Here is a 13433-nt window from a genome sequence, read left to right on the forward strand (position 1 = left end):
TCTTTGTCACAAATTTGTGACGCGCTGAAAAGACTTTGCTTCAATTCTGGAACAAAATTAACATTTTCAAATTCTAAAACACCGTTACTTACAGTACCCTTCTGAGTGATATTTCCTTCCTCTCCTCCCGCAAAAGACACATACCCACCATTAACTGTTTCAATGTCGCGTAGTTGGGTAATGTCCCCTGTCATGTGGCTGGAACAGCCACAATCAACATACCAAGGTCTGATGATATTCCTCCATAGCTGTTCCTGCACAAAGAGCGGGATTAGTTAGATTTTGGTACCCAGTCCATAGTTACACTGGGTGACCTTGACTCATCTAAGGTTGTCACGGGTTTCCATGACATATCCTTTTAATCATCAAACGTTTGGTTAACAGACTCTTTTATCGGAGATTTAGGTAACCATTTATGTCTATCATTGAACGATTTGACATTATAAGTACGAATGGTTGACTTCATCTCTGGTGCTTTTGGCTTGTGGTGACATGGTTTTGTCGTTTATGTCTGCTTCGGTTTAGAATGTGTGTTCGTTTGTGAAATCGAAGTACCTTTTTTGACCCTATTTCAAAACGTGTTAGGCTTGGTCTGATGAGTACTAAACCTGTCAGATTTGTTTCGATTCCAATCATCTCAGAGGAACTAGCCTAATTATGCCTGAATCTTTGCATGTATGAGTTATGAGGCATATAGGGCATATTCCTCTGATAAAATCCATAATAGGGAATGTATGGACGATGTGGACAATTTCTGGCAATATGACTGGGAGTGCCACAATTAAAACATGTTTGGAGTTTTATGAAATCATTTTGGGCAACTCCTCGTCTGGACTGGTTGTGTGGACCAGTTTGCTTCAAATTACGAGGGTTGTTCTTCGCATTATTGAACTTACCACCTTGTTTGTTACTAGAGCATCCCTCTTTCACAAATTTTGGTGGTGAGTATATATATATTCTATTTTTTTGAATTTTTAATTTTATTAGAGACCACATTATCAGAATTCAAAGTTTTAACAGAATCAACCACACATGAATCCTTGATCTTCAAAACAGAGCCCACACAAACAGTCGAAATAACAGAATCCAAAACAGGTAATTTTAAAGAAACATCGGAAACAATGTCATTATGAAATTCAAAACAAGGGTTGTCATCCTCATCAGTCCATTCCTTCACACTTATTTTTTCCTAACATGAAGTAAACACATTAGAATCGTTCATATCTGAAGTGGACAGACTAGCATTCACAGAACTGGTTCCATAACATTTATCTTGTTTTCCGTACTTCATGTCCTTTACCTCCTCTTCCTGTTCTTGGGTAACAGGAGTATGGACATAATTTTGGTTGTAGGGTGGGGGAACTTGACTGTATCCTATTCCTTCACCTTCGTTTTATTTCAACCATAATTGATTTTCAATCATTGAGTTGACTACTTTATTGGAACCATCGAATTTTTTAAAGGTTAGTTCAGCCCTTTCAAATTTACTAGTTAGATTCGAAATTTCTAACTTGGAGGCTTCCAGTTTAGCAGTTAATTTAGCGATTTCTTTTTTGGCATCTAGGTGGTGACAACACTTTATACTAAAATCAGATTTAAGCTTAGAGATGCCCTTTTGCTGTGCTTCTATTTTATCTAGGAAAGCTTTTTCATTTTTCTTAAGTTTGAAATTTTCAGATTTTGTTCTTTCCATACCTCTAATTAAGTTGTCATTATGAAGCTTATATAATTATATCTTATCAACACAATCTAAAGAGCATGGTTGAACACTTACCTTAGATGAATTTGGAGAAATGAACGATATATATGCGAATTGAAGTTCCTTGATCTTTTCCTTGGTAGCATTCTCTTCTCCAGTATCTTCAACATTTGTGAAGTTTGCGGCCTGATTTCCATTGTTGAGCGCAACCATCTGACACTCCCAAGAGAATTGTTGAGCAACCATTCCTATTTCACCATTTCCTAAACTACCTCCAGCTTCACCTCTAACATTTCCCACCGGAACCATTGCCCTTTCCGTGTTTCCATCCTTTGCTGGGTTAGTACATTCACGAGCAAAATGACCCGGCTTGTGACAGTTGTAGCATCTAAGAGTGTCTTTGTTAAAACCCACCTTCTGATTGTTAGGCATGTTCCAATTGTTTCTACCTGTCCTCTAAGTGAACTTCTTTGTCCGAAATACTACCATGGCGATTTTCCAAGAGATATCCATTTCTTCAACATTATCAGGATGGATCTGATCGAGTTAAGCAGCAACCACATGTTGAACCAAGTCTCCAGCTAAAAATGCATTATAACAATTCATGAATCCCGCCATTAGAGCTATATTCTCCCGAGTCTCTTTTAGTATGGAAGGAATCTGACTAGAGTTCTGACTGGAAGTTACCCTGAGAGTGAAGCTTTTCCATTATCAGCTGAAAATTGACCAGACTTAGTGAAGAATACTGGAGCTAGTTGAGGTGGAATGGAAGATGGTTGGCCTTGAGTGGATTTGAACATTTGAAAGTTTCCCTGAGGTGGTTGTTGAGTAGCCTTGAACATTGAGAAGCTGTCTTGAGAGATGAGGGCACTGTTGGAAGCAATGTTGTACCCAGCCGCACTGTAGGAGTTTGCATGATTTATTGCTCGTTGCTTATCATCCATATCACATGCCTTGATAGTAGCCATCATCTCAGTGAGAGACATTCTGTTGAGATCTTTGGTCTTTTTGATGACGGCAACATTCATATCCCACCTCTTTGGTAATGAGTTCATCAGCTTGTTGTTTATCTCAGAAGTTGCCAGATAAATACTTGCTGATCTCATTTCAGTCACCAATGATATGAACCTTTGAAGTTGAGTTTCCAATGTTTCCTATAGAACATGATTAAACATGTTGAACTTTTGTCGCAACAAGTGTTGGTGACTTCTTTTCATATCTTCATTTCCCTCATACACCTCGATCAACGCCTCCCACAACTCTTTAGCAGATTGAAGTTCTCTAAAGCCAAGGGCCATCTCAGGTAGAGTGCCATGGTTAAAGTAGAAAGAGCCTTTTCATCTTCCTAAACTTTAGCAAAGTCATCATCGTCATACAGTTCAACGGGCTTCACAAGAACCTCAGTTGAATTTTCCTTTTGATAAGTGATTCTTTGAGGTCCCCTAACAATAATTCTCCAAACTTTGGCATCTTTCATCTTAACATATTTCTCAAAACAAAATTTCCATTCACTAAACCCCTCATGAGACAAGAGACGGGGTATGAGGGTGGTGGTCCCCATGATGGAGTCGAGTTCTTGATGGACTGAAGAGTTTGTTGAACCATTAGCATTAGTTAAATGATCCATTAGTTCACAAATGGTTTCAGTCCAAAGATCTTATAGTCCAAGCAAAAAGGCCCAAGTTGAAACTAGTCAGGCCCAAACAGTTTACTGGGCTGAGAACAGGTGTCACAGTTTACTAGGCCGAGAACCACAAATGTTGACCGAGAACTACAAAAGTTGTCCGAGAACTAGTTTTGGCCAAAAACTTCGACAAGTCAGCAGAGAACCAAAATTGACCGAGAAGAGGTGTTGACCGAAAACCCTTGTTTTCACCGAAAACACTTAGATTTGGCAGAGAACTGGGTTAGCCGAGAACTAGTAGTAGCAGATAACTCTTAATCAATGCCGAGAACCCTTAATCTTGGCCGAGAACCCAGTTATTCACCAACAGTCAATCTAAAACATAACAAACTTCTGAGAAAAATGGGATTTGATTTATTTTCCAAACCAAAACCAATCTATAACCAAAAATAAATCTCTTTCTTCTCCGGTCACTTTTCGCCGGTAATACGAACACAACCACCACAAAAAATTAAGATCTTGAAACCTTGATATCACAATAACGAGCCTGAATAGGTCTAAGGCTCTGATACCAATTGTAAGTCCCGAATCTGGATCACTACAATTATGATATCAATAAACCAAGTATTGGTGCGGAATTCCAATAATCGGTGTTTCAAGAACACAAATAGAACACAATGATTGCTTCAAATCACACGTATTATTATACGTCGGGTGCTTAAGCACGATGATTACAAACACGTCTAGCAAACACTTAGACGGCCAAAGACTAACAACTCGAATGAACAACCTTATACCCTATACAATACATGCTATTTATAGGGAACCAACTACACTTCCCATATTACATACTCAGCCAAAACACATATAGACTAAGTACAAACCACTCTAATCTAGGCCCAACAAATGGAAGAAATAGAGGGAAGAGGGTTTGATATTATTTTGCAACCTAGTCCCTGATTTATGGTTTGATTATCAAATGAGATAAAACTTAAGTATGAGAGTTAAGGTTGAAATAAACTTGATAGTTACTATATTCGTTTAACGAAAGAAATAACTTTGAGTAACACGTAATGTATTTAAACACTAAGTGAACCATAAAATATATATATCCGTAGCCGAATGTTTAACAATAATAATAATAACAACAACAACAACGAAAGAAAGTTTTTAAATGGGCCGGGTTTCCGGGTTTGAAAATTTGTGATTGTTACAGTATTCAAAACTTTTTGAAAATTTTGTCACGAAATTAGAATAAAAGATAAAAAATTAATATATGAATAAACCAAAATACTAAATCACTACCGTAATAAGACGAAACAACATAGATGTTCGAGTGACCCGAAAAATGCGACAAATGGGTAATATGACAATTTCACTTATATATAGGATGTACCGGCGGCGTATCCACCATGATATTGTCATATTATATATCATTTTTACCATTGTGCTATAGCCCATTGATTCTGAATTGTTCACACACCAACATACCCACCATGACTTCCATGTGAGGCTTTCGGTAATTTCACGTGCACTCATAATTACTTATTTTGTCGCATGGTCCGCATGGTTCTTTCCATTGTGTGGGTTAAAATCATACATACATGTATAAGAAAATCCTTTGAACATAAAGGTAAAATTCTAAAAATAAAGACGAACAAAATCTTTAACGGCCATCGACAAAAAAATAAATAACGAAAATGTAACACCAAAGTTAACAATAACCAACGAAATAATCCAATAACGAAATTCTCTAATTAAAGAATATCATGACAGAACGCTTAAAGATGAAATAAATTAACAGAATATTAATGTCAAAAGAAAACCCTTGCAATTTCGAAGAACATTGTAACATAAGTCTTTATCATAATAGTTAAGTTATTTACAAGAAACATTGCGGTCATGAAAGACAAAAGTTTGTGTAAACCATGGTAACCATAAATAGTTGTTAAAAATCAAGATAAGTGAAATAAGGACGCAAAGACATTAGCAATGTTATTCTTGGGGAAGTTTAATCGTTATGGGCAGGGTTTAAGTTTGAGACGCTCGCATTGAGAAAATGACAAATCGCAAATGAGAATATGAATCATAAATATAATATAAAAACATAAGGCTCCTATTAGATAGCTATGCCTTAACCAATTACACAACCCCGATTCAAAAGTAACCGGTCATAGGTAGCCTAGACTATGGTTCCTATTAGATAACCATGCACATGGTCCCGGTTTCCATTAATGATTACGTTTGGAGTCACCGGTCATAGGCCTTTAGATTAAGTTAAGAAAGATTAAAAAAATATAATCTATAGATAGTATAGGTAATGCGTGTCATGATTTGTGAGGAGAGTAAATGAAGATAGGTATATCAAATGCAAACAAGATTTCATTAATAATATTAAAATTTGAGTACAATGAGACATTATTCAAATGAAAAGAACAAAAACAAATGTAATAAATGCAAAAAGGAAACGTATGTTGCCCGCAACGCTTGTCTTGGGGTGGGGGTGGGGGGTAGTGGTTGGTGTAACTTAGGAATAAGAACTAGCGTGAAGCGGTGCCTTGATTTCTAAGCTGAAAATCATTGGTGTTGATGTATACGCGTCCTTGCGTACCTTGGTTGGCTTGGTTCACTAGAGTTTGCTTGGATTGGATTGGTTGAGGTTGAATAACTTGAATGGGTTGGACTTGCATTGGTTGGGCTTGATCAGCTCGGGCTTGATATATTTAGAGTTGGTTGGTTTGGTTTGTGTGAATTTCGTCATTTTCGGTTTAACTTGTATTTGTTTTTGTATCGGAAACCCGATCCGTTTTGGTCTTTCGGATCTTTAGTTATTAATAAAATATTGGGTTATATGTTCGTTTATGTTACACAATTGTCGGATCAAGAAATCATCTCTTTCGGTACGTTAAAACACCCTTTTTTTTTGCTAAAAACGAGTTAAAGCAAACTTAGGGGACAAAAATTATCAAATAACAAAAGCATGTAACTCTTGAAAGCAACATTATGGCCAATACTTCACTCTTTCTCTATATAAACAAGACCAATGCATCCTATTTGGGTTTGCTCATTCACCCCAAACTCTCCCTAATCTAGATCTAAGTATTCTTCTTAAAACTCTTGATAGTTTGACTTCACAAGGTCAAACTAATACTAATATTTGTTTGTAACTAATTCTTGTTAATTAAAGCTTGTTATTATAGCTTGTTTAAAACATACTCCCATTTTTTCCTTGGCTTTCCCTTCTTCGGCCATGGTTGGTTTAGGTGTATTGCTAGGCAAGACTTCATGGAGGACTATTATAGTCCTTCTTAACACTTAAAATTTGTTTAAGCTTATTATTAATGTTAATGTTTAGTTCTATTTATTTAAGTTTTCAAATCATTTTAATGAGTTCTATGGTAATAGGTATGTGGCAACCATCCACGGTTTCATCCTGAGTCAAGAGCCGAACCAAAACCGAACTTTTGTTTAAATACTTTATTGTTAGAATATTGTATGTAAGACTTGAGTATTATAATTCTAAGTTTATTTTTTATATACTATTGGGTAAGTGGTAACCATTCTCGATCTTATTCTGAGTCAAGGACCGAACCAAGACCGAACTCTCGTTTAAATGGTTTATATTTAAAATGATTTATTAAGATGTTACATGTAAGATTTGTGTATTATAATTTATAAGTTCCTTTTAATAAGTTCTATGGTATTAGGTATGTGGTAACCTTCCTCGGTCTTATTCCGAGTCAAGGACCGAACCAAGACCAAACTAAACCGAGTTCACTCGCTTAAGACACACTAGTTGTGTTTTGGGCCACCGAATCTCGTACTTTTCTCTAAAACTATATTATAAACTAATTTTAATTAATTTTTCAAAACACGTGGTATGTTGGATCCAACTTGCTTATAATAAGTTTGGACAGACAAAATCAAACACTCGATTAACGGACGTCGAGGTTTTTCTTAATAGTAGGTTAAGTTTCTTTTGATTTCATTCAGTTATATTATAACATTTATTACTTTGGAATCCCGGCTTCGAGCTTGACCAATTATCAACACTCGAACCGACAAATCCGAACGCTCGTAAAATCTTGTTTTGGTATCTATTTAACAAAGGATCTTGAAATATTGCAACCCTACCCAAATATTTACTTAACAAAGGTTAAGTAAAACAAATGAATAGAATACCGAGACCCGACTTCGAGTAAATTTACTTTTCAAAAACCATTATTTTATTTTCTTATGTATTTACATTTTAGCCTTCAAACTTTAATTAATTATCTTACTAGTCATGTTATTTTACTTTAAATCTTTTAAGTCCATCTACTAACTCAACACCCTTTTTAATCTAGGTCTTGCTCGTTGAACTTACCTTTTCGTTTTATCACAAACTAATCCTTCAAGTTACTTATTTCATGTAAGTATATTTCATACCCCGTTTTCATTTTTATACTTTACGGGTAACATTCATACCTATTCAAAACAAGAATGAGTTATAATACTCTATCCTCAAACCACAAACTCTAGGTTGTATGATATTTAAAATACTTGCTCTATTGTGTGTTATATGTTTCATATGCTTTACGTGCACGAGTGTTTATTTTATATTGTTGTTAAGGCTCAATAAGTATGATCATATGCACCCCTAACTACTTATGCCTTGAGCTAGTAGAATAGGGCTTCATTATCCGAGTATGTCGGTTGTTATCGATTAGAAAGGATCCTCATTTATTTATGATTTATATACCGCAATTGTTGCTTTTATTTATAGTTCATATACTATTTGTGGATTTTGCCTTATATTATATATACTCAAAACTATGAAATTGCTCACCAATATTCATGTTGACAAATTGTATTTTATGCATTGTTACATGGTTGATTGTTGTTGATTGGAGTTTGAAGACGCTATTTTATTTTAAGACTGTTAAGTTATTTAGAAGAATGAACAATTTAATTCTTATATTTGGTGTTATTTTGTATGAACGATGTTGTGTTACTTTTGTTGATTAAATGAAGTGAATGAGTTGTTTAAATATTGTCACTTTTATAGTGTCACTTGTTCTTGAGCAATCTGTTGCACCCATCATGTTCCGCCGCCTTCGGTCGGGGTGTGACCGATTGGTATCAGAGCCATGACTATAGGATAGGCGGTTAGACTTAACGGCTTAATATAGTTTATGCTTTAGGGTCCTTATACGTGTTTGCGCTACTTGATTGTTCATTTCACTTATATATTCATTTACTTATTTATTCATTTAATCCCAAAAATATACACATGCACACACTCTCATAGTATTCCAAGGTATCTTTACCTTACCGCAAAAAGTAGGTTTTTATGGATCACAAACTTATTATTTAAGATCCATTAAATGTTGAACTTATATCGGGTTTGTAGCCATCATATAGGGCGAAACACTATGAAACGATCATTTGACAAAAATATTTCAAGGATCGAAGGTGATTTACTTACCTGGGATGATTGAATTGTAGTGTTCTTCCTCTAGGCCAACAAACCGTGTTATATATGTCTACACTTTAAGTTGTCAAATGCAAGCGTTCCGGTTTCCTCCTTATATTTTTGTTGGAAGAATAAGAGCCATGGTGATACGTGGACTAGTGTTTTCGACATCCCAACTTCCTCATTGTTTACTTTTATTGTTATTATTACGATATTTGGGACAAAACGTGTAAAACACGGTGATACGTGCACATGTTTAACTCCCCACTTTACCACAAAAAAAAACTTTATATTTAATACTGGGATAACATGTTATGGTGGTTCATGCAAGTTTTCCCGCTTTTAAATCCTAACACATTATTTTAAAATTTCAAAGATTTAAACTATTTAACATTTTATCTATTTACTTGATTTAGTAACAAAAAGAAAATATTTTCTCTAACATCCTCATCCTCATAACTCTAGGACTCACAATCATTAACACACCATGTTTACATATCATCCCCATACTTATATCAATTACCCAAAACTTATATCATTTCTCTTTTAATATTTTAGAATGCCTCCTCTTCGTCGCCACACTCGGTGGTTCATGCAAGTTTTTCCGCTTTTAAATCCTAACATATTATTTTCAAATTTCAAAGATTTAAACTATTTAACATTTTATCTATTTACTTGATTTAGTAACAAAAAGAAAATATTTTCTCTAACATCCTCATCCTCATAACTCTAGGACTCACAATCATTAATACACTATGTTTACATATCATCCCCATACTTATATCAATTACTCCAAACTTATATCATTTCTCTTTTAATATTTTAGAATGCCTCCTCTTCGTCGCCACACTCGCAAGCCTAACTCCGGTCATCGGATGGCCGCTATGGTTGCTAAAGAGATTGCCGATGTGATTCCCGGACTAAGAATGTAAGTCCCGAATCTGGATCACTACAGTATGATATTAACTCGTACACGATGTTAGTGTGAAATCCTAACACCGTGGTGATTCAAGAACGAGAACAGAAGAACAATATAAATATGATAGACATGATAATACTCCAAATGCACATGATTATATTAAATCGTCTGGTACATGAGTTTGCTCTCTTGATGGTGTCTACTACTGATTAACAGTATCTATTAATGTGAACCACCACTGCTCAACCCCAAAACCCTATACAATAAAATCTATATATAAGTTAGCCAACTATCAAGCCCAAAGCCCATCGAGATCCCTTAGTGATCTCGGTTTACATACATAGCCTAACACGAAACCCAACAAACATAGAACTAAGAACAAACCACCAAATATGGACCCAACAATCTCCCCCTTGGTTTGTAGCTTCATTCTTGTTTATTTCACTTCAGTCTTGGTCATGCCATGGTCTTTTGATATGCGTCAGTATAACCAGATTGTGACCTAACAATCTTGTCCTTAGACTTATGCTTTCAAGATCTTCAGAATCTTTACTAGAACATAATCAGCAACTTCAGTGATCAGCAACTTCAGCATCTGCATCCAATAATCTATCATCTTCCCCTTTTTGATAACATCATCAAATTTGAATCTCAGATACTTCATATGCTTCCGTTGCAAGAAATCAGTCTTGAAAGAACAATCAACTTTGATAGAAAGATCAACCAAAATATTTTGAAAATAATTAAATAAAACAAAATAAGACAGACATATTTTTGTAATTTTTATGGTTTTCTGTTTTTTTATGATTTTCTTGAAAATACTTGAAATGAGATCATATCAGATTTCATGAGCTGAAGACAAATTTTAAAATGATTTCTTAACACATTTGTTTCAACAAGAGTAATCAAGAAGTAAAAATAAAACGAATGAAATAAAATAAAACCAAAAAAAACAAATAAAACAAATTTAATCACCCGGTCTTCTTGTAATTTAGCTAACTAGGGATCAAATTTCAGTTTTTGATAAAAACGCCGCCTTTTATGAAAAGACCGAACATGGAATCATATTGTTTAAGGTGCTGTCACAAGGATTCATGTTCAGCGTTATTATGACATAATAAACGGGTTGATAGCAGGTATAACGAACTTAGCATGATTTTCATTGCATTAGTGATATGAATTAGGTTTAGTTCGGCAAAAAGCTTAGATGGACATCTCTCATGGACCTGTGGTGCCTCCTATCTCTTCTCAAAGCGTATTTGGCTTTCCCCAGATCAACCCAATTTGACTCCAACCCCCTAGCGCTTGATCAAAAGATTTATAGATAATTAAACAAAATTTTATGCTTTAAGGTTGAACGTCGGACTTACAAGCCATCCGAACTTACATGCCTTTCATTCGAGACATGACATGACTTACTTTTATGCCCTCATCTCTGTAGTTCTAGTTTGACCCTTTAAGCTTTTGAAATACGAATTTTTTAAATAACACAATAATCTATTTTTTTTGTGTTTTTTTTTCCTTTTTATATATATATATTTTTTCTTTATAACATAAGAAATAACATAGAAACATAATATTTTTGGTGATCAAGACACTAACGGGCTCGTGTATGACTGGGTAATTGCTTTTCTGCCTATCATTCGGAGAGATGTATATGGAGACATGCACATTTCTTCAAATTGACTCTCCACAGTAAGTTTTTCATATTTAGTTTATATCACTTTAACTTTTACGCATCATGGAAAGCTACCATACAAATCAATGACTGTTCTAGAGCCTTTTAAGCTTAATAACTTCACCCGTTAGGAGCATAGAAACAATTTACCTATCATTTTCCAAAGATTGGATCAATTTTCATTTAAAAATATTTTGAAGCTTCTAAAAAGCTTTTAACTGAATAGTAATATCATTTCCCAAAGAATTACAGAAGACACACATATTAAGAACTCAGTCACCCCGGTCACTCTTCAGTTTTCAGGTAAATGGATATCCCGTATGACCACTAGTGGTTAACAAGACCAAACACATATGAGAATACGTGTCCATACAACTTAGAATTATCGACAAAATTTTAAGTGAAGGAATTCAAAACACAAAACACATCACAATCTCCCCGGACGCTTTCAGTCTTTAGGTGAATGGATATCCTGTGAGTCACAAGTAGATGACAGGACCAAACATATACAAGTATATGTCCTTCAAACTTGAGCAACCGACATAATTTTAAGCGAAAGTGATTTTTTTTAATTTTTTCAATAAAAACACACACTCTTTTTGATTTTTTTAATTTTCTCCCCCTAATTTTGTGCAAAAATTTTGACCGTAGGTAAAACTTTTATATACAAATTTAACCTCAAAAAGAACTCAATCGTCGAAACGTAGCATTTAACAATAATATATGAAGAAGTGTGATAGTTAGCGAACTTTTGAGTCAAGATTTGACCTAAAAATGATCATATAGAAGATTGGAATCTTCTCAACCTCCACAGAAAACGCTAAGTATGGAACTGGGCACACCTGAGACATCCGAGCAAGATTTTACTTAGCCGGACATGATATTATGCCTATCGGGCAGGGTTACCTTCTTGAAGTCTTCTTTAGTGATAATCCGAGTAGGGTTCACTACATCTAGCAGAGTTTTTCTTATCGGGCAAGGTTTGCTTAATAAAGTGGAATCCGAGAAAGCTTGTTGAAAGTTTATCAAGTACTTACTTTCTCGGGAAAGGTTCAACTCAGAGCAAGCTACAGTGTACCGAGCACACTATGGTTGCTTAATAAGTTATCAAACAAATGAGTTGAAGGGATTCTTGAAGAACATTATGGTAGTAGGATCTTTTCGGGCAAAGTCTGATAAGGTCAAGAAGATTGAAGTCTACCCGGTGAGTTACAACACTCACAAGTAAAGTCTACTCGGGTACTGTTCCCGAGCAAGCTTCAAGGTTACCAAGTCTACTAATAAAGGCATAGCATAAAGTCTACTCGGAGAAGATTACTGCTGCAAATCCTACTCGGAAGACTTGTTTTACACTTAGTATACTTTTGAATATGTAATTTGAATATGTATTAATCATTAGGGTTTCTAGAAGGAACGACAGTTGTCAGAAGGTGGCAGGCCTATAAATAGAATGTTTTAGGGCACGCCGCCTGACGGATTTTGCCTTTACACTTTTCAGATAATATCGAATATTCCTTTCTGAGTGTGATGGCTGTCCTAGGTTATTATTGATTATACATTCCGACAAGAAACCCTAATAGATTATCATTTTGTTTGATCCTGGAATTACCAATCAATAACAATAACAGATCTCAGATCTGTGAATATCCGATTAGTACTAGATCTAGCTCATAATTAACATCGATTCAGTGTTGTATATATGTATATCTATTATCAATAAGTTATCAGTAATATTTGTATAATATTAGGTGAAGCTTGAGAGAGAGATTGAACAGCAGTTCGTTAATTAGCTCAAAAACGTTTTCAAAACTTACATTAAAGTGAACAGTAGTTCACTATATATAGAAGGCGACCTGGTTCGCTAACATCCCTTAGCGAACCAGCTTCCCCTTCGTTACATAATTTAACATAACGAACCACTCCCTGATTCGTTAACATCCCCTAACGAATCAGGAAGGAATACATTATAATGTCTTAGTTCGCTAACATCCCTAGCGAACTAGACTTAACTTTAACGAACTAGTCTTAGTTCGCTAACATCCCTAGCGAACTAGACTT

The sequence above is a fragment of the Bidens hawaiensis genome, unplaced genomic scaffold (genome assembly GCF_021521415.1).
Source record: "Bidens hawaiensis isolate Kalapana, Puna unplaced genomic scaffold, B.hawaiensis_p1.1 tig00031539_1, whole genome shotgun sequence".
NCBI classification, from domain to species: Eukaryota; Viridiplantae; Streptophyta; class Magnoliopsida; order Asterales; family Asteraceae; genus Bidens; species Bidens hawaiensis.